Raw genomic sequence first — 8,865 nt, 5'->3', positions numbered from 1 at the left:
TCCAGTGATGTCAGTTCAGTTCAGTCACTCAGTCGTGTCCGACTCTTTGTGACCCCATGGACTGCAGCACGCCAGGCCTCCCTGTCCATCACCAACTCCCAGAGTTTACCCAAACTCACGTCCTTTGAGTCGGTGATGCCATCCAGCCATCTCATCCTCTGTCATTCCCTTCTCCTGCCCTCAATCTTTCCCAGCATCAGGGTCTTTTCAAATGACTCAGCTCTTTGCATCAGGTGGCCAAAGTATTGGAGTTTCAGCTTTAGCTTCAGTCTTTCCAATGAACACCCAGGACTGATCTCCTTTAGGATGGACTGGTTGGATCTCCTTGCAGTCCAAGGGACTTAAAACCCTCCTGTTGCTCTAGAATAAAATCCCAGGTCCTGTCACCACCCACAAGGCCCTGCAGGGCTTGGGCCCCACCTACAGGTCCATCGTCATCTCGCTGCCTGCTCTCCGTGGCTTTGAAATTCAGCCCACAGGCCTTACGGCTGTTCTTGGAACCTAAGGAACTGTTTCTGCCTCTCGGGCTTGGTGTTTACTGTTCCCTCTGCCTGAGATCTTGTTCTCTCTGCTCTTTGCATGGGTGGCCTTTTTGCATCGTCTCAGGCCCAGTGTCACCTCCTGGGAGAGATCTTCCGTAACTGCCTGGTTTCTTCCTGTTTCATTTCTTTAGGCCATCTTTTCATTCACAATTGAAGTTTTGAATAATTTCTCTCTTTCCATGGCAAGTTCCCTGGTACCAAGTATAACAAAAGTAGGCCGTCAATTAAAAAAAAAGATAAAATGAATAAGTTGAAAAAAGACCAACAGCCCTGAGTTAATGGACTGATACAGTATTCAAAGCTACTGTTTTGAAACCAACCCTGAATATTCATTGGAAGGACTGATGAATTCCCAGTACTCTGGCTACCACCTGATGCAAAGAGCCAACTCACTGGGAAAGACCGTGATGCTGGGAAAGATTGAAGGCCAAAGGAGAAGAAGGTGGCAGAGGATGAGATGGTTAGATAGCATCACCGACTCAAGAGACATGAATTTGAGCAAACTCTGAGAGACAGTGAAGGACAGGGAAGCCTGATGCGCTGTAGTCCTGGGGTTGCAAAGAGTCTGACATGACTAAGAGATTGAACAACTACACTGTTCCCCTAGCTGCACAGATCAAAGGAGTGTGAAAGGAGGTAGCCCATGCCTCTTGCCATGTTAAAATTCCCTCTGCAAGGTTGTAAATGAGTGTCCCCAGCCTCTGCTAGAACAACCCACGTGACATTAGTCTTGTTGGCCAGGGGAGCCCATTTTCCACAACGCTGTTTTGAATCTCCATGAAAAAACACTGGCTAGATGTTTCTCAAAAGGCTTATGTGGTAACTTACTTGAGCCAACACTCACTGCATTGAGCAGAATGCAGGGAGGGTCATCGTGTTGACTTCCAGCTTTTTCCACCTCAAGAGCCTTGAAACTACATTTGGAATGGTACTGAAGAATACAAACACATATAACATTTAGCACACACCATGCACACGCACTATGTTAAACACCAGACCTGTCTTGTATTATTCCCAATGTGCAGACAGGGAAAAAATGCTCAGAGAGGTTAAGTAACTTGCCCCAAGACACACAGCTAGCTCATGAGTAGTTCAAGTCCAGTTCTGCCCCTACTTCCTAACTCCCTCACCCCAATTTTGTCCTGTTTTTAGTCTGAACATCTCAGAAGCCAGGCCTGGATCTCCATAGGTGTCAGAAGGAAGATTCCAGAGCCAAAGTGGATGTTTCCGCAGAGCCGTGGGCATGCGATTAATTTGCAGGCACAAGGCAGTTCCATGCCCTCCCCTCCCAGTCCTGAGCTCGCTAATGATCTAAGTCTGAGAGTGCGGAGGCAGGATGCTGAAGAGCCAGCTGGGCCCAAGTTCGGCCTGGGGACCACCCCCCCCCCCCCGGCCGGGCTGCCCCCACCGACGTGCCATGTAAATGATTTCACACTCCGGCAGCCCAATCAATTGGCTGTTTCTCTGCTTAAAAATCACTGGGTTAAAATGTTTCCCTGTCTATAGTCAGGGCATGTTCTTGGCCCATCAGGGGGCCTTTGAAAGGGGCTGGTTTTGTATTTAAGAATAAAGCCTCGCTATCAAAAAATTGTAATGTATTCTCCAGCAATTGAGAGATGACACTCGTCTTGGGATCTCCTGAAAGAGATGGCTCTGAGGGGATTTAGAGGCGTCCCAGGGAGGAGGCTTCCTACGTGGCACTAGTGGTGAAGGACCCTCCTGCCAAGGCAGGAGATGTAAGAGAGGCGGGTTCAATCCCTGGGTGGGGAAGAGCCCCTGGAAAAGGGCGTGGCAACCCACTCTAGTGTTCTTGCCTGGAGAATCCCATGAACAGAGGAGCCTGGTGGGCTGCAGCCATGGAGTCCCAAAGAGTCGGACATTACCGAAGCGACGGAACACACACACACAGGGAGGAGGCAGGTTGTGTCTCAGGCTCTCGGCTGCGGAGAGGCAGGTCTGGGCTGGACTTGATGTCAGAGCCCTGGAGACGTGCCTGGTACTCAGAAACATGGGTGGTGGGCAGAGAGCAGGGCCCTTGGGCTCCGAGGTCCCCATGGAACAGGAAGCCGAGCCGAGCAAGGCTCTGTGGCTTGCTGTCCAGAGGACCTGTCGGTGTGCTTAGTGGGTGCAGGGAGCAGAGATGCTGCTTCTCTTTTGCTCGGGGACCTATATGCCCCCAGAGCTTCCTACCTGCCTTAGAAAATGATTTGTCAGGTCCTGGCACGAGTGTACAGCATGAACTCCAAGGCAAAGCCAGAATTTCAGCACCTTGGAACTTAGGGCTGGTTGGACATGTTTGAGGCAGAGGCATTGTTTTTATCCAGAGCATATATTAGGGTAAAGGGAGATAGGCTGGATATAGCCTAGAGTTCACCGGGACCACCAGGAGTCAGTTTCTCCCCGAAGCATCTTCTCCGTGGCCCTGGATGGGGTCGGGGCGCGATGAGGTTGTTCCTGCCAGCGTCACCTCTTGGTGAGGGCAGCAGGGAAGACGAGAGAGAGGAAGAGAGAGGTATCTGGGGAAATCCATGGTATTTCTGGATGTACTATCCACCTGGGAAGGCAGAGGCGAACCCACCTGTGCGTAGCTGGAAAAAGCAATTCAGGCAAATAGCCAGTCAGTTAATGGGGAAGACCTGGACTGAGTCAAAATACTTGTTTTTCTGATAATCTAATCAATGCAGTCAAGGTGATTGATGCACCTTCCCTAAAGGTCTAAGGAAAGCAACTCCCTATGTGATATCTGTGTTTCTGGAAGCTTCCCCCAGCCATTGTCTGCAGGGGAAGCGCAGCAGACACATTGAAGGTAAAGGCAGCTACTTTTTTTTTTTTTTTTTAAGACTACACTACAACTTAGAAAAGAGGGTGGTAGAAGCTGTCAGAGTCCCTGCCCACCTCTGCTCCTCAGACTCTCCCTAGTCCAGGAGAGAAACTCCTGGAACTGCTCCAGCCCTCTGCATGCTCAGCACAGTTAATTCTCTGATTATGGGTCTCACGCAGTGATCTGAACCTAAAATAAGAGTTCCTGATCTTAAGGTCAATCATTGAATTGACTGTAATCTTTATTAAGAGGAAAATTAGTAGTAATTTCATATTTCAACAGGGATTTTTGAAGTAGAAAATCTGACTCATAATGGGTTGAGAAGATGGCAAAATCTAATAGAAAGGGAAAACTTCAACTACTCACAGTGAATTTTCCAAATGAACAGCTCATACATTTGCATGAAAAATAAAAATGTAACAACTCAAGGGTGAACAATCATAAGTAAGTAAATGAGAGGGAAAGCAGGTGAATTTTCCATATCCCAAAGAAGGTGGACACTGTTGGCACGGGGCGGGGTTGTACATACTCCTACAAAATTGAACAAATGAGACAACTATCTGTGGAGCTAAATCCCATTCCCCTCAATATTCAGATGATTGGAGCCACAAAATGTATTGCCCTAAACAGGGCAGAGGGCTTGATTCCTTTTCTTTTTATTGGCATATAATTGCTTTGCGATGTTGCATTAGTTTCTGCTGTCCGAGGGCATCAGCTATATGTGTACCTATGTCCCCTCCGCCTTGAACCTCCCTCCCACCCCTCTGTGTCACCACAGAGCACCAAGCTGAGCTCCTGCGCTATACAGCAGGTTCCCACTAGCCATCTGTTTCACACGTGGCAGCGTACACATGTCAATCATAATCTCCCAGTTTGCCCGGCCAACCGCCGCCCCCCCGCGCCCCCACCCCCCTGACTCCCTGCCCACCGCCCGGCTCACGCGTCCGTTCTCTCCAGCTGCATCTCTATTCCTAAGGGCTTGGTTCTTGTGGGATGGTAACCCGCCAGCAGCTGCCTGGCCCCCAGTGACCCCCACCTGGCAGAACAATAGGTCGGGACCCCCCGCCGCCCCTCGCACAGTCCACTGGCAGGGTGGGAGTTGGGGAGAGGTGGCTCAGGAGGTTACTGACGTGCCTGCCTTCAGCGCACTGGGGAATCGCTTCAAGATTTTTGATGCCTCCTATCCAAAGATCATTAGCTGAGTCTTCAGGCGCATTCAATATTTTCAACTTACGAGAGCAAGAAGAGCCAATTCCATACCTGGCATCTTTTCACATGGAAGCCTTTCCAATGCATAGCTGCATGAAATATGCTCATCCCGGCCAGGACACTCCCCACAGCATGAAAAAATGGAGCCTGTGAAGCCTGCTTGACATTTGAAACTTGGTCTGCTTGGACCTCAGTCTGCCTGGGGAGGGAGCGCTGTGCTGAAAGTGGGGCAGTGGTGTCTCCCCAAGGAGCAGGCCCCCTCACAAAAGCCCTGCAGCACACCTGCTTGGTGTGTGGTGTCGTGAAGACCTGGAGCCCCATACTGGGCAGAAGGTTCATTCTGTTTGGTGACATTGAGCAACAGCTGTGTCCATTGAGCACTTGAGGACACCCAGCTGCCACCTGTTCCAACCCTGACGCGGTCCTCCATGGTATGACTGCTGCTCTGCCCTGAGCCCACAGCCCTGTGTGCAAATCTGGGCCGTTGCCCCCACCTGTCAGACATGTTTAGATGAAATGATTTTCAAGGCAACCCCAGCATGCATTTCCCTTCTGGCCAACTGTACTGATTCCATAGGGCTGGGCTGCTCTAACAAATGACCACAATCTGGATGACTTGAAACAACAGAAATGCTTTCTGGAAGCCAGAAGTCCAAAATCAAGGGGTCAGCATGGCTCTGCTCCCTCTGAAGGCTCCGGGGGAGAATTTCCCCTTGCCGTTTCTGGGGAATGGCTGGTGGTGGTCGCAGGAGTCCTTGGCATTCCTTGGCCTGCAGCTGGATCCCTCTATACTCCACCTCTCTTCTCACATCTTCTTCCTCTCTCTGTGTTGTCTCTGTCCAGACTTTCTCTTTTTACAAGGACACCAATCATTGGGTTAGGATCCCCAGTTCCAATACGACCTCATCATAACTTGATGATATCTGCAAAGACCCCATCTCCAAATAAGGTTACAGTCAGAGTTAACAACAATGTGTGTAGGAACAATACGTGTAGGATCATGTCCTGCAAAGCAGGAGACCCTGGTTCAATCCCTGGGTCGGGAAGATCCCCTGGAGGAAAGCATGGCAACTCACTCCAGTATTATTGCCTGGAGAATCCCATGGACAGAGGAGCCTAGCGAGCTACAGTCCATGAGGTCACAAATAGTCGGACGTGACTGAGCGACTAACACACTTTCATTGAACTCAGGATAGATGCTGTACATTTCCCTTCCATTGCACTGATCTGTGGATTTTGAAGCAGAAATTGGCATTTGTGTTGGCTTCCAGGGGACCACAAGTAATGTTAAGCAGATGCGCTTTGTCTTTTAGGCCAAGGAGAAAAGTCAAGCCACGTCTACAGAGATTCAGACTTCTGTGCCCCGAATGGAGAGTAACTTTTACAAAATGCCCCTCACCTTTTTTTCCAAGAATCTTCTTCAGACTTTCTAGAATCTGCTCTACAAGATGGCTTGAGTTTGCATAGCTATGACTGGGTGAGAGAAGCATCTAGTGGCCCAGGGCACTCTGTCACCAGTCCTGTTTTTCTTTTTTCTTTTTTTTAACTTTTTATTTTATTTTGGAGTATAACCAATTAGAAGTGTTGTGATAGTTTCAGGTGGACAGCAAAGGACTCAGCCACACATATATATGGATCGATCCTCCCCAAACTCCCCTCCCATCCAGACTTCCACATAACACTGAGCAAAGTTCCCTGTGCTATACAGTAGGACTTTGTTGGTTATCCATTTTAAATATAGTAGTGTGTACACGTCACTGTCAAACTCCCTAACTATCCCTTCCCCCCACTGTCCCTCCCTGGCAACCGTAAGTTCATTCTCTAAGTCTGTGAGTCTGTTTCTGTTTTGTAGATAAGTTCATTTGTATCTTTTCTTTTTAGATTCTGCATGTAAGGGATGTCACATGGTAGCTCTCGTTCTCTGACTTCACTCAATTTGACAATCTCTAGATCCGTCCACGTTAGTGCAAATGGCATTATGTCATTATTTTTAGTGGCTAATAGTCCATTATATATATATATATATATGTACCATACCTTTTTTATCCTTTCCTGTTGATGGATATTTAGATTGCTTCCGTGTCTTGGCTATTGTAGATAGTGCAGCTATGAACGTTGGGGTGCATGTATCCTTTTGGACCACGTTTTTTTCTGACTTTGCCTCACTCTCGCTATGTGACCTTGAGCACATCACTTCACCCCATAAACTGAGGAAGGATGAAGATAACACAGCACTTGCCTCATAGGGCTATAGTGAGGATCAAGTGAGTTCATAAACAATAAGTGCTCTTGTTGTTTCGCCTGGAACTCAGCAAGGGTTAGATAAAGTTTAATGGGTGTCATTAGCAGACACACACATTACCCGGTGTGGGGCAGCATGGAGATGCCAAACCCCATGCTGGGCAGAAGGTTCTATCTGTCTTTGCTGGCCATGGAGAGCACTGTTGGGTCTGGGGGTGTGGGTTAGTAGATTTCTGCAAAGTTGCAAAGTCGGATTGATGTTATGACCCAACCACACATCTAAGAGATTGGGCAGGATCTGCTACCAATAAGAATGAGAATGCTTAGTGACATCTGCTGCTGCTGCTGCTAATGATCCCCTATTGTGTGTCATGGCTGGGACTAAGCACTTTACATTCCTCATCTTCCTACACGATGAACCTAAAAATGTAGGTCCTGTTTATGCCCCCATTTGACAGATGAGGAAACTGAGGCCCAGAACACTTTAGTAACTTGTGCAGGTTACACAGAACCCCTGTGGCACCAGGCTTCAAAGCCAGGCAAAACTGTTCTACTGCTGTGAAAGCCCCACCCCAGGATCGTCTCTTGAAAAAAATCTGGGTCTGGAGTGGAACCATTCTGCCCTTGGCCTCAGGAAATAAGCTGATCACCGGGGGAGCATGGCATCCGTGGCAGGACACACACACCTGAAGGAGGAAAGGCCCTGGCGAGCTCAGCTCAACCCCAGCTGGTGCTGTTCTCCAGCCTCTGGGTTCACAGTCCCCTGCTTCTTCTCTTTCACCCTTCGCAGCCAGGGAGGAACCACAGTCATTTCCAGACCCTCCTCACGTTGAGCCTCAGGAGCACCTGGCAGCCAACAACAACAGCAACAACAAAAATAAAGCGCATGCGCACACACACACACACACACACACACACACACACACACACAGGAGAGTGAGAGCTCCCATCCTGAAGCTAGGTTTCTCCTGGTTCCCGGGCAGAGTCATGTAGGGGTGTAAGCAGAGCCACCGGGGTCAGCGCTGGTGGCCAGGTCCCCTGGGGCCTCGGGCCTGGCTACCCCCAGCTGCTAGCTCTGTGCACCACTATTGGCATTGCTGGAGCTAACAGCTTGAGTGCACTCAGGGCTATACACTGTCAATGCCACTGGGCAGTTACCCTACTCTATGTGGGCAGGGAGAGCACATAGAGCAGGGATCTGGAGGGAGGGGGCTGGCAGGATACTATTTCCCCACCCTCGCCCCACCCTGCCCAGAGACACTACCGCTTCTGGCCGCCCACCTTCATCCATCCCACCAGGCTCACACACCCTCTTCTTCCTGCCTGGCTGAAAAGGCTTGGACTTAACCTCTCTGAATCCTCAGGGTCTCACCAGGCAGGAAGTCTGTGACCAGAGCAGCAGGGAAGTGCACCTTCCATCAAGAGTCTGGACTCCTGCCCAACTTGTTGACTGTTTTCCTGCTGACGGGGCAAGTTATGAAGCCTTCCTCAAACGTCAGTTTCCTCATCTGTTAAATGGGTATAATGTCATCCTCACTGTGAGATGCAAAAGAATGCAGAGTGGCCCTGAAGCACGCAAAGCCCATCACAGCAATGGATATAATTTGCATTCTCCTCATTATGAGGGGAGGGGCTTCCCAGGTGGCACTAGTGATAAAGAACCCACCTGCCAATGTAAGAGACAAAACAGACTCGGGCTCGATCCCTGGGTCGGGCTCATCCTCTGGAGGAGGTCATGGCAACCCACTCCAGTATTCTTGCCTGGAGAATTCCATGGACAGAGGAGCCTGGTGGGCTATAATCCATAGAATCACATAGAGTCAGATACAACTGAAGCAACTTCGCATACACATGCATGCATTATAAAGGGGAATAAATGTCTATGAACTTGGAAACAGCACTTAGCTGTAATTTTGGGGAGGGGAACGGAAAAGATGGTTGGCCCAAGGATTCATGGGTGAAGGATGGTTTTCCATGACTTTTGCTTCCCTAGTGTTTGCTTTGCAGAAATGGGGAGAATATGACAGAACATCCAGACCCAGAAAGGGAGTT

The sequence above is a fragment of the Ovis aries genome, chromosome 22 (genome assembly GCF_016772045.2).
Source record: "Ovis aries strain OAR_USU_Benz2616 breed Rambouillet chromosome 22, ARS-UI_Ramb_v3.0, whole genome shotgun sequence".
Lineage (NCBI taxonomy): Eukaryota > Metazoa > Chordata > Mammalia > Artiodactyla > Bovidae > Ovis > Ovis aries.
Note: the sequence above shows the minus strand (reverse complement) of the source record.